Here is a 14,247-nt window from a genome sequence, read left to right as displayed (position 1 = left end):
AAATGTGTAGGAGAACTATGATAGCAGCTGTGCTAGAATCTGAGAGTAGGAGAGAGGAGGAATGGAATGGAGGAAATGACTCAAAGTCATCTTTAAATCTAAGGACTTTACCTTTTAGTTCATTCATTCACAAAGTTCTGGGTTCTTGCGTGGTATCATGCAAGCAATCATGCTTTACACCAACCTATAAGTGGAGAGTAGTGAGGAAATATAACATCCTTGGAATTCATTTTCATAATGCATTCTTTGAACTTTTATCATTCATACAAACAAGGAAGTGACTCATTTTCTAATCTCTAAAATAAGGTATCTGTGGAACCCACTTATGGACAGTGGAGTTGTTGATATAGATCTAAAGGCTTAGGAGTGAGGTTGGGGCTTGAGCTAGAGATTTATGGGTTATCAGCACAGAGCTGGTATGTGAACCTGAGTAGGAGATGAGATTATGCCAGAAGGATGTCTACAATAATAACTTAAAAAATTATTTTGTTAGTCAGTAAGATGGTTCACAGAACACTCCCCACCTGGTATCCATGTTTATGTTAGGTTACCTGGCAATGGAATTTGCATAGGTAATAAACACTGGTGATCATTTGACTTTTAGAGAGATATTCCAAATGGGGCTAACTTAATTAATTTCTCTAGAAGAAAAGAGGTTTCTCTGGCTGGTAGAAGATGAAATCAGAGAGGACTGAAGCTTAAGAGGGATTCAGGGAGAAAAGATTTCTTCACTGCTGAGGTGGAGGGGGCCAAATGGAAGCAAGCAACTGAGAGTAGCCTCTAAAAGGTAAGAATGAATCTAGCCCATAGCCAACAAGGAACCAGGGTTCTCAAGCCTATGACCACAAGGAACTTAATCCAGTTGACAACATGAATGATCTTGAAAAGGACCTCAAGCTCCAAATGAGGACACAGCCATAGCCAACATACTGTTTTTAGCCCTGGGCAATCTGAGGACCCAGCTAGCCCATGCCTGGCCTTCTAAGCACAGAGGTACTTAATAGGTGCTGTGAAGAAAGGAAGGAGAGAGGGAAGGAAGGAAAGGGAGGAAGGAAGGAAGGAAGGAGGGAGGGAGGGAGGGAGGGAGGGAAGGAAGGAAGGAAGGAAGGAAGGAAGGAAGGAAGGAAGGAAGGAAGGAAGGAAGGAAGGAAGGAAGGAAGGAAGTCAGAAAGCAATGAAATGAGGCAATCATGAAGGTGACACCTGTTAATGGACATCAATGCCGCATAATCACCTGACACTCCATACAACCTTTCCAGATGTATTTGCCTTTAAACATTCAAAAGTGATTTTTTTTCTATATGTGAGATTGCCAGTTTGGAACCAAGAAATTAGGAATCAGACTAACATTCATGTTTATTTAAAAAGAAAGAAAACTATATAGAGAATGCTGGCTGATTTTTTTTAAAGAAGTAGTCTAATATCAGATGTTGGTCCTTTAAAGTAATCCTTGTATATAATTTTTTACTTTTATACTAGAGGTTTGATTTTTCAGCAAAGCCAGGTCAGATGTGCAATTTACCATTACTCAGATCAGATGTGCAATTTACCATTACCCTAGAATTTAAATTTAACGTAAGTAAGAACATTTTCTAAGGCTCTTTCCTAAAAGCAGTAGAGGAAGGTTAAGTTGGGCTTTTCCTGTTAGTATTTTCAAGTAAATACAATATTGAGTAGGATTATAAGGTAACATTTTCTCTTCTGAAAGATACTGTAATAACTTGAGTAATCCAGAACATACTAAACACCTAAACATTTGGCCACTTACTGGCCAAACTACATTTTCCATGGATATAAACTTAACTGAACATATATTACAAGAAATCCTTCCTAAGGGTCTTTTGACTCTTACTTTAAAAACCAAAGTAACATGCTTGATCATTTGCTTTTTTTATTCCTAACTATAGGGCCCATAATAACTTAGGATGACAGAATGTGGTTCACTAGAAAGAGGCTCAAAGATGGATTTAAAGGAAATTTAAAGGAAATTTAAAGGAAAATGCCATTTTTGTCTGAAGGAAATAGCTTTCCAAACCTTTTTTGCTAAAGGATCTCCATATTCAAATATGATACCATTAATATTCATAAAAATAATAATATCCCCTTAATAAAAGTATCATAACAAAGAAAGAGAAGATCTACCTTGCTTTTATCAGTTCAAATACTGGCTTTTCAAATATATTGGAATATATTCAAATACATATATTCCTTATGTATCTCTATGCTTAGATAACCCAATGTAAGAGAAACATGTAAAGTACAAAGGTACATATGCAGTTTAATATCAGCTGTTGTAAATGATTTTCACTTCATTCATTCATTTAGTCATCCCACAACATTTATTGAGTGACTATTACCTGCTGGGCATTCTTCAAGGTCTTAGATTTGTTTATATGAATTTCCATGTTTTAATTAATTCAGGAATTTTATTTTTATCTTACAGATACTTTCTTAGATATTAATGAATGGTTCAGGAATGGAACCAATTTTGTTCTGTAAAGTCATAATGCATTTTTATCTCATCCACAAGACAAAGGACTGATTACCATCATTCTGTTAACCTGCTATAACTCTTGGTCTAGACTATTGTAGCTCACCGAATGTATATCAAATTCTACTTCATGCACTGTTAATACTTAAGCCCTAGATTCCACACAATAATGTCTAACACTGTGGAGTTAGAAATCTTTGCAAACTGGCTTTCACCAACTACCCAAGTAGCTAAAAAAATTTTCATTCTCAGAATACTGAATATTTGTGAATGACTGATGTGTTTTTGGCAAAGAAGTGAATACTTCAGTAAGGCACACTATATTCAGCAATGAGATACACTTAACATATGAAAGAAAAATTTCCATGCATTACATTTCAAAAGATTGGAATGAGAAAGAAGGAAAAAATACTGTTGTTATCTTGATTGCAACATGTAGCTTTGGCATCATTTAAATATCACCCAGAGTAGGTGTAAAACCCAATAAAATAAGACTCTAGAACCAATAACCAATATAATCTCTCTCACTTTCTAAATTCTAACAATATTAACTATAAATCTGAGGTTTAGAAAGACTTATAAATTAAAAAATACCTAAGGACTCTGCAGTACTTAGTCCAACATATTACTTTTACGAAGAGAAGAACTTTGATTTAAATATATTGTCAAGAAAAAAATAAATGGAAATGATTCCCAATATATTATTTAACAAGTGACTTGTAGCAATTAAATACATTAAGTGGTAATATTTTTGAAAAAGGCATTTGAATAAGCTTTCTGCTTCTTTATAATAATTTCTGCTATAGTGTTTTTGAAACTGAAATTTCTGCTATAGTTATTTGTCTAAAATAACACCTAATTTTTAAAAGTGAAATGCAATTCTAAAGATCTAGAAAATTCAAATGTAGTCACTGGACAAAGAGACAGGAAGGATAAAAATGAACACTGATGATAAAGCCTTGTATTTTTGATCAACAGCAAAATGATAATCTTCATTACTAAAATGGAGACAAATAATATTTGATTCTAAGCTACAAGAGTTAGTGCATAGTCACATTTTTCCTTCTGCCTTCTATTACTATTAGAAAAACAGTACAGGGAAATAGAAAATAAGTCAATTATAATTGTAATACATGCATTATATACATACACACACACAGGACATGCACACAAAAGAAAGAGGAGAGCATTGCTTTAAAGTATCAAACTAAGCTAGGTAAGTCGTATTACTGAATGGTTCTCTGTAAACAGGTCTGACCAGTGCTTTTGTGAATAAGTAAAACATTCAAAACAAGTCAGGCACTAGCACAAACTTCAAAAGAAAGATATAATAAATCAGAGCAGAATGAGTTTCTAAACCTAAAATATGTAGTATTATAAACTGATAGACCAACACATTACTGGGGCAATATGTTCAATCTAAATTACTCCTGCTATATGAAAAAGACAATGCTATGACCTGATCTGTTTCAGGTGATTAAAAAAGGGGACACACTGACAGTTTTTAAAGATGGTAGGAACCTTAACAGTAATCTAGGCAACTCCCCTCATATTTTATAGATGCCAAGACAACAAAATTACTTACTTTCACACAGAGTGTAGCAGACCCAGCTAAAACCCCTATAAAGTAGCTCCGTGAGACTGGAAGTTGGTGTTTCATCATCAGTATCATTATTCCTGAACTCTTTCATATACTAAGTTCATAAAAATATGAATGAACATATAAAGGGATACACCGAGTTTTCTGGCTATCACATCTACTATGCCATGCAATATTTAAATTGTTCTCACATATACTGGGATTAGAATTACATTCAGCACATTTTGGATATGCAAGGAAAAATAAAAAGGTAAAGAACATTCTGTTCCTTTAGCACCCAAATGGTACTTTCTAAAGACAAACTACCAGATATTGGTGAGTGAAGACAATGAAGTATGAAGACAAATCCTATGTTGAGAGTATGAAAAATATGTCATTTTCAGTTTGCTGGAAAAGACAGTTTGGATGCAGTATTCAAATGGTCTTTGCTCAACCATTTACTTTCCCTCCGTTTTGTTGAAAAAGGTGTGAAAGGCCACACTAGCCTTTATTCTGAAAACAGCCAAAGGTATTTTGGACTTAGGGGCCTTTGCACTGGCTGTTCCTTCTTACCTGGAATGCTATTCTTTGCATGGCTGGGCTCTTAAAGTCACTCATGCCTCAGCTTAGAAGTTAGTTACCAATTGGTGTTTTTAGGCACCAAGTGGTATTCCATGAGGCTTTAGGATAGAGTAGCTACCTTTTTTTCTTGACAAAATTATCATCCCTATTTCACTCAACAGTACTCTAAAATCTGAATCTTTCATTTAAATCAATCTCAAATTATATTTAGAAAATTGGGTGAGCTATATAAATATTGAGTACTTCTGTCACCTAATTTAGTTAAACTGAACTAAAATCCTTAAAAAAAACCTTACCTTAAAATAATTCCTTCTCATCCCTCCATAAAAATGCAAGACCCTGCATACATTATACATTGGCTTTGTAGAAGTTAAAATCATAACCTATCTAATTGAATAACAATGGTATTGGACTTTATTTTTTTATAAATTTATTTTTTATTGGTGTTCAATTTGCCAACATATAGAATAACACCCAGTGCTCATCCCACCAAGTGCCCCCCTCAGTGCCCGTCACCCATTCACCCCCACCCCCCGCCCACCTCCCCTTCCACCACCCCCAGTTCGTTTCCCAGAGTTAGGAGTCTCTCATGTTCTGTCTCCTTTTCTGATATTTCCCACTCATTTTTTCTCCTTTCCCCTTTATTCCCTTTCACTATTTTTTATAGTTCATTTCCCAGAGTTAGGAGTCTTTCATGTTCTGTCTCCCTTTCTGATATTTCCCACTCATTTTTTCTCCTTTCCCCTTTATTCTCTTTCACTATTTTTTATATTCCCCAAATGAATGAGACCATATAATGTTTGTCCTTCTCCGATTGACTTACTTCACTCAGCATAATACCCTCCAGTTCTATCCACATCGAAGCAAATGGTGGGTATTTGTCGTTTCTAATGGCTGAGGAATATTCCATTGTATACATAAACCACATCTTCTTTATCCATTTATCTTTCGATGGACACTGAGGCTCCTTCCACAGTTTGGCTACTGTGGACATTGCTGCTATAAACATCGGGGTATTGGACTTTAGCCCTACTTTGTTCCTTCAGGCTCCCTGCTTAGTGAGGAGCTTGCTCTCCCCCTCCCCTCTGCCTGCTAGTTCCCCTTGCTGGTGCTCTCTCTCTCTCTTTCTCTCTCTCTGCCAAATGAATAAATAAAATCTTATAAAAAATGGTATTATAAAGGGGATCCCTGGGTGACTCAGCGGTTTAGTGCCTGCCTTTGGCCCAGGGAGCAATCCTGGAGTCCCGGGATCGAGTCTACGTTGGGCTCCCAGCATGGAGTCTACTTCTCCCTCTGCCTGTGTCTCTGCCTCTATCTATCATGAATAAATAAATTATTTAAAAATGGTATTATAAAAATAGATATTTGAGTATATCATTTGACTATGAGTATATAAACTGAATATATTAATTGTTCCCAAACCACTTAATTAACAGTATGTCCTCTGACCATGGTGTGTGATGTAATTCTGTCATATAAAATGTTATTATTAATAACTCTGTATTTTTGTTCTTTGATCTATTTTTCTATGTCTCTTGCCCAACCAACCAATCATTGTTAATACATCTTTGAATGACTTATCTATCCTTCTTCTCATTTGTTGTTTGACAAAATTACCACTTGTGCATTTACTCTTACATTTGAATTTTAGTCAGTATGCAATATTCCCTGGTAGCATTTTAAATGAACTTGTACTGACATACAATGCATCTGTAAAGCACAGAAGAATTTGTGGGCCACCAACGAGGCAGAAAACTGAAAGGCTGGTAGAGTTGGTGTGGAAATGAGATATAGATATACTACTTACTATATAATACCATTTAGGGCACCTGGGTGGCTCAGTGGTTGAGCATCTGCCTTCGGCTCAGGTCTGGATCCCGTGGACCTGGAATCCAGTCCCGCATCAGGCTCATCACAGGGAGCCTGCTTCTCCCTCTGCTTATGTCTCCGCCTCTCTCTCTCTGTGTCTCCCATGAATAAATAAATAAAATTTTAAAATTTTATAATAATACCATTTAGTATATTTGATTTTTGTATTATGCATGAATTATCTATTTCTTAAAGAAAGTTGGCTGTTTCAAATACAAAGAAATTTATAGATTGAATTGGGAATAAATGACCTTTTAAAGACATGGTCTTCCTATTTATGAACACAATATCTCTCAAATTTATTCAGGTTTTCTTATTTGCTCTTCAATAATTTTACCAATTTCTCCATAAAAGATTCAACTGCTATGTAAATGATATCATTTTGTGAAATCTTTTAAATTTTTTGTTTTATGCTGACCTTGTACTAAGCAACCTATTTTTTTAATTTTTAAGCTTTTAAATTCCCGTTAGTTCACATACAGTGTAATATTAATTTCAGATGTACGATTTATTGATTTGACACTTCCATACAACACCCAGTGCTCACCACAAGTACACTCCTTAATCTCCATCACCTATTTTTCCAAAGAAGACATATAGATGGCCAGCAGACAGAAACATGAAAAGATGCTCAACATCACTCATCATCAGGCAAATACAAATCAAAACTATAATGATATATCACCTCACATCTGTCAGAATGGCTAAAATCAACAACACGAGAAACAACAGGTGTTGGCAAGGATGTGGAGAAAGGGGAACAGAACCCTCTTGCTCTGTTGGTGGGAATGCAAATTGGTATAGCCCCTCTAGAAAACAGCATGGAGTTTCCAAAAAAAGTTAAAAATAGAACTACCCTACAATCCAATAATTTCACTATTAGGTATTTACCTAAAGAATACAAAAATACTAATTTAAAGGGATACATGCATCCCAATGTTTATAGCAGCATTATCTGCAATAGCAAAACTACAGAAATATCAAAGTGTCCACTGACTGATGAATAGGCAAAGAAGTTGGGTATATTATTGGAATGGAATATTATTCAGCCATAAAAAAGAATGAAATCTTACCATTCACAACAACATGGGTGGAACTAGAGAGTATTAAGCTAAGTTAAATAAGTCAGAGCCAAAGAAAGATAAATACTATATGATTTCAATCATATGTGGAATTTAAGAAACAAAACAAATGGGCGAAGGGGAAAAAAAGAGAGAGGCAAACCAAGAAACAGACTCTTAACTACAGAAAACAAACTGATGGTTACCAGAGGGGAAGCTGAGGGGGAGGGGACATTAAGGGAGAGTTTAAATAACTGAACTTGGATTAGCTGGATTAGTTTCTCTTCCTTTCAAATTCTTACTCATTTTATTAAATGTTCATGTCTTGGAACATCGATTAGGATCTCCAAGGACAAACTTCCTGACACTAAAGAAAATGTGTTTTAATTTCACCAGTAAATACAAAGTTTCAGATAGGGTTTTGTTTGATAATGTCCATTTTTTAAAAAATATTTTATTTATTTATTCATGAGAGACAGAGAGAGAGGCAGACACGTGGGCAGAGGGAGACGAAAGCTCCTCACAGGGAGCCTGAAGTGGGACTCGATCCCCTAACTAGGATCACGCCTGAGCCAAAGGCAGACACCCAACCGCTGAGCCACCCAGGCGTCCCAATAATGTTCACTTTCTTCTATTCTTACTTTATAAGGAGTTTCTATCCTAGAAGGGTATTGAATTTTATCGAATATTTTCCTTTAATGAGTTATTATTTTTTTCATTTACTCTGTTAACAGGGTAATATTCATTGATAGACTTTTCTCCTCTAACCATTCTCTCATTCCTGGATTATCTCTGTATAAAAGAAAACCCAAATGGCTAATAACATATGAAAACCATTCAATTCTAACAATAATCAGAGAAAGTAATGCTGTGTTATTTTTTTCCTCTCTCAGCTTGGCAAAAATATCTAAAGTCTAACAATATCCATTGACGGCAGGTATATGTGAAAAATGGTTCTCACCTATATGATTGGTGAAGCATGAAGAAAATCTCTACTACATACTGGTTCAGTGCTCAAGGAAGTTGACTGGGCAGTAGAAAATCTAACAGACAGATGCTTTCCCATGTCCACAAAGCAATTTAATATGCTTTCTAGGCATCTAAAACACTCATAAGATTTTCTAGAATGAATTTAAACAAAGTTTTCTAGAGTTATATTCATATTCAGGTTAGGACTATCCGCTGAAGAAAAAAAAAAAAAAGACCACTGATCTTTCCAGGTCAATGATTTGGGAGCATTTCCCTTTAATAATCGGGATACTGAACAGTGAGAGTTGACTCTTGATTAAAATCTGGAAGAAGTGATACATATTAAGAGCATTGTTTTTATTATGTTCAATTACCTGTTGACTGAGATTGTTTATATTATTTTCCTTTATACACTATACAAATTAGGTTAACTTGATACCCAAATATTTTTTTCTAACCTTTTTATGTTTACTTTTCAGAAAAGAAAACAGATGAGTGATTCCAAGTAACTAAATTGATAGCTGCAAAAATCATCTTTGGAAATTTGCTTGAACTAATTCTTATTAATGCTTAACATAAGAATGAGAAACATCTAAATCCAAAGCCAACCAACTTTGATTTGTGCCATCTCCACACAACTATTGTAGCAATCAGAAACTTACCTTGGACTCAAAACGATAAGAACACACAATTTGGTAAAGTCAGGGGGAAAACACTGGCACATATTCATTCCTGTGCTCTACTAAGGTGAGTTCAACAGCCATGTTGCAAAATTTGGTTTTATTATCCAATCCCTTTCGTGGCCTGCATTTATATTAACTAACTAAATTTTCTGAGCCTTAAAGGCCTTAATGTATCCTTTCTTGTGCTGAGTTTTAAGGTTAAACCAAAGCAAAGACTACCCTAAAAAAGCTTACATCATTTCCTACTTATATTACCCTTGTTTTTTCACCATTTCTCTCCCATTTGGACATAAATATATTTCATTCTTCTCCTTGAGTGTGTACAGAGATTGATTCACTCCTTCCATCTGTCTTTCCCTAATAAATTGCTATGTGAATTCCCTGTCCTGACTTTTTAGTTTTTTTAAATTACTGATACCTTTGGCATTTAACATTTGATTACTAAATTGTTCACCAAAAAATATTTTCCATTGTTCCCTTCTCAAATAATATAACCAATTCAATAATACCTGAATATATGTAGATGAGCTCTAAGTAGCAATTTGTGGGCCAAAACAAACTTCAAATTGATACTACTGTTAACAAAAAAAACAAGCAACAAAAAAACTATTTGTTTTTTTACTTATCTAAGAAAAATTTCACCAAGAAGAAAAATAGGAGATTATGAGAAGTGGTGTTTGAATAATATAAAAGTATACCTGTAATCATTTTCACAACCACATTTATTCTCCTTGGACCAAAAAGAATGTATTTATATTCAGGCAGTCTTAAATGAGCTATTTCACAGTTAATATTTTGAATGCAGACACATATCTCTTGGAATTATTGATTAAAAAATCAAGTCAAATAATATTATAAAATTCCTTTTCTAAGAATAATTGAAATATTTAAAGATCATATACATATTATCAAAGCATTGGAGGTCATTCTTGACATATTCTATAATGAATGGTTTTAATTTTAAGCCAAAGGCTCTAACATCCCAAGAAGCTTATATTGTTCAAATTTACAAAAAAACTGAGGACTTATTTTCTACATAAAAGGAATCATTTTTTAAATAAAAAATTTATAAAAACAGACTGTGATACCAATGTACTCTTTAATCACTCATTCATTCATCTAAAAATAGTCTCAGGGATCAATTATGTGTTAGGCACTGTAGGGAATAAAAATAGAAGTAAAACATGATCCTTTTCCTCTTGGAGTGTATAATATAACTAATGGGAGGGGATGGGGACACACACACATAAATAACCACAGTGTGAGACAAAAAGTGGGAATTTCTAAGATAGTAATAAAGAACTATTGGGGGAGGTATGGAGAGAAGATAACACACATAACTGAGAAAGTGCAAGCGATGAGGGGAATTAGGAGACATCTGAACTATGCTTTTAAGAGTTAGGATTTCTCCTAGCAAAGACTAATTGGAACAGAGCAGCAGAAGGGTATTTCAGAAAAACGAATGGCTGATTATTAGTACACACACACACACACACACACACACACACAGCAATAACAGACAAACCAGAGATCTGGCCTAAAAATATAGTTGTCAAGTACTCAGTAATTGAATTGAATTGATTAAATGAGACAATCCTTGGGGGAAAATGTAGCTATTAACTATTTCCCTCAAGGTACACTATAAATCCAACAAAGCATGTTGTCCAAGATTTTGGCTAAGTCCCAGTATTCTCAAGGCTAAAGAAGATGGTAGATGATCTCCTTCCCCTGGTTCCCTCACCTACCCACTGATAAAGGCTTCCCCATCCCTTACAGAAGGCAGAACTCAGTGGAGTTTAAAATAGCTCCTGAACACTTCCTGCTCTATTCTAACTGTGCTTTCATTCCATTTGACTTAGACCAATTGGAATGTTGAGGGAAAACCCCATGAGGCATCAAGCATGTGAGATCATGTGTCAGTCCCTCAAAAATGTTTGTCCATCCTACTATGTGTATCCATCATTGTTCCCTACCCATGAGAAAGCAGAACATGTGGGGGAAATAGCTTTTAGCACATTGCCATTTCTCCCTTTTTAAAAATAGATCTAAATACTTCCTTACTCAACTTTTGTAACAATTCATCACAAACCTATCCACTTCTCAACACCATGAAGACAATGTATTCTAAACATTTTGTTTACATGTTACAGTTCTATAGCTCTACAACAAAGTTGCTATTTATCCCATGACTTCCCTGAATTAAATATTGGCTGCATTGTAAGGACTCAATAAATACCCATGTAATGAATATTATATAACATAACCCCTTTTAAAAGTGTGCAATATTGTAACTTTGAGAAAATTGTTTTCAGACTTCCCTTCTAACTTCAGTGGATGAAGATATATTGTCCCCATTCTTTCTAGCCCCCAGAGAAGAAGAAATTCTCACTTCACTAAACTACAAGGATTGCTCATTCTGCTTGGGTAAGAAGTTTCAGCATATTTGAGGTCAGAGCTGGAATGATGGGCAAAGATGAACCTTTGGGAAGGAACCAACAACTAAGTGGTCTGAAAAGGTCCTTAATTTCCAGCCAAAAGCATCAGTCCTAGAGAGGTCACCTGATTCCAAAATCTCTTGTTGGAAAATAGAGAAAATCTATAGCTAACAGCCTTCCCCTGGCTTTCTCACCTATCTACTGATAAAAGCTTCCCCATCTCTTACACAAAGCAAAGGTAAGTGGAGGCTAAAACAGCTCCCGGAGACACATTCTGTTCTAACTGCTTTCATTCTACTGGTTCTAGATAAAAGGGAATGTTGAGGGAAAACCTACTTTTATTGGGAAGATGTTTCTTTGTATCTCAGCCTCCTCAAAAGGCTTTATTTTACTCCTCCAACACTGCCTTCCCAACATGTCATTTTCTATCTCATTTTTCTTTTCTTTTTCCTTAGTACTTATTAGTATCAAAAGTAGCCTTATTTATCTAACATTTAACTGAACAATCAGTCAAACATATCCTGATCTTGTTTCATGGGTGTATCCTCTGTGCCTAAAACAATACCTGGCACACAGTTGGCTCTCAAATATTTTTGAGTGAAAAAACGAACAGATGAATGACTATTTCAACTCAGCTTCTAAAACTTCAAGCAATTACATCATCTCCCCAAACCTTCAACCTGCTAATTATGAGTGGTCGGGAAGCAACGAGTTCCTGCAATTGCTTCCCCTTCCAATCCTCAATTTATTTACATCTGGATTTCTTTGAGAATACACCTGAATTGCTGCATGGTTCCTGTTTTTCTGTCATTTTGCAAGTTCCTAATGGACTGTGGATTTATTACACTGCACACAAGTACAAAAAGATTTATCTTTAAAACAGATAATGTTTTTCAATAAATAATTAAATAACAAAATTATGAATATTCCTATAGAGCTCTGTTTTCCGTTCTAAAGTATTTCAATTAATGTGTAACATGAAATGTATTAACATACCTTTAACATTTCACCATCTAGCAACAATGAGTGAATAATCAGGAAATAAAAATGCAGATTTAAGAGAGTAAATCACAATTCTAATTTTAAAGCAATATATCAATTTCAAGATCTGAATTAAACTTACAGTTTAAGTAAGCTAACAGATCACTTCTTGAATGTGAAACTGTACATTTTCTTTTACATGAAAACTGTTGGATTCAACAAGAGTAAGTTATACCAGAACAACTAGCAGAGGCTTCTACTTCCTTTTTTATATACTAGAATTTTTTACCTCATCTACTTAAATCAGCAACTTAATTAATGAATCAGTCATAATATATTTTACAACTATATTTTATATGTAAATCAGCAACTTAATTAATGAATCAGTCATAGTATATTTTACAACTATATTTTATATATTATCACAATAAAGCCAGAAGCATAAATGATATTATTTTGCTGATATTGTAATTTATTAAGAGTCATTTGTGATGTAAATTTGCCTATTTTTCTGCACCTTATAGCCAACCTATATATTCATTGTATTTATAACATTGGATTGCTTTTCATCTACCATCCCTTAGACCCAGTCTTAATGGAATTTTAAAAAGTACTGTGTATCTTTCGGAGGAATATCATAGAATTTAGATTCCTTAGCTTTCAAAAGTTCTAATTACATTCTTAATAATAGTCATTCTTGAAAAATGAAAAAAAGTGTGTGTGTGTGTGTGTGTGTGTGTGTGTAAAATGCCATTTTCCCTGGAAGGGTCAACAACAAGGAGCCCTGTTTATGAGCCATATTAACACCAAACAGAGAGCTTAGCAATGTCTGTTTCTAAAAATAAACCCTGTATGTCTCTTGTTGTCATCATCAACCAGAGTCTTCCGTGCTCTGTGACAGAAAGCATCAAGGCTGCTTCTTTGCCTTTCTACAAGCATTATACATCAATACCCGAAGTCCTCCCTTTTCTGTCAAGGTGGCAGAGATAAAAAGAATTCTGCAATCACCCTAAGCACACATTTAAACATTATTGCCCCTTAAGAAGACAGTTATCATGTTGTTTTGGCAGCAGGAAGGAATCTGTGGTTTCACTTGTATGTTATTCTTCTTTATTTAAACTACTAGAAATAACACAAAAATGACAGAATGCTCTTTCTATAAATAATCATTCCAGTGTAGAGTTATATTAGGAGGTAACTCAGATGGCATGATAACGCCTAACAAGCTAATCTTAGACCTGCGATGCCATAAGATAGAAATACCGAGGCTAAGAATAACTGACCCAAAGGAGTCAGCCTGCCAGAGAGCCACAGACATGTGGGCATCTGCAAATTTTAATGCATTTAACGATCTCCTGAAAGCTTCTTTCCCCTGGAAGGCAGTAAATTATGTTGGTCATTAACATGACAATCAATAATTCCTCCACAGCGTATTCCATAAAGATGGCTGAAGATTCCCATAGCCAATAAGATTATAAAAATTAGTTGATGGAAGCCAAGAAGTTGGCTCTTGAATAGTTAGTTGCATTAGTACCTAACTGGTGACTTTAAGGCAAAAATTTAACTTAAAATAAAATGTAATATCCTGTTGTTACAG

General features: G+C 34.8%; 1 protein-coding gene and 1 long non-coding RNA gene across 42 annotated transcripts in view; one reads left to right on the top strand and one right to left on the bottom strand.

Annotated features, from left to right (window-relative positions):
- HDAC9 (histone deacetylase 9) overlaps positions 1–14,247 on the bottom strand; it is a 1,020,499-nt gene that overhangs the window by 496,596 nt on the left and 509,656 nt on the right. The gene's annotated exons all lie outside the window — the stretch shown is intronic.
- LOC112670535 (uncharacterized) lies at positions 611–12,517 on the top strand. Its single transcript, XR_003143008.3, has 3 exons — positions 611–787; positions 9,031–9,298; positions 11,547–12,517. It is a non-coding gene; the product is annotated as an uncharacterized LOC112670535 (long non-coding RNA).

This window comes from Canis lupus, chromosome 14 (genome assembly GCF_003254725.2).
Source record: "Canis lupus dingo isolate Sandy chromosome 14, ASM325472v2, whole genome shotgun sequence".
Taxonomy (NCBI): Eukaryota; Metazoa; Chordata; class Mammalia; order Carnivora; family Canidae; genus Canis; species Canis lupus.
Note: the sequence above shows the minus strand (reverse complement) of the source record. Positions and strands in the feature narration are given on the sequence as shown.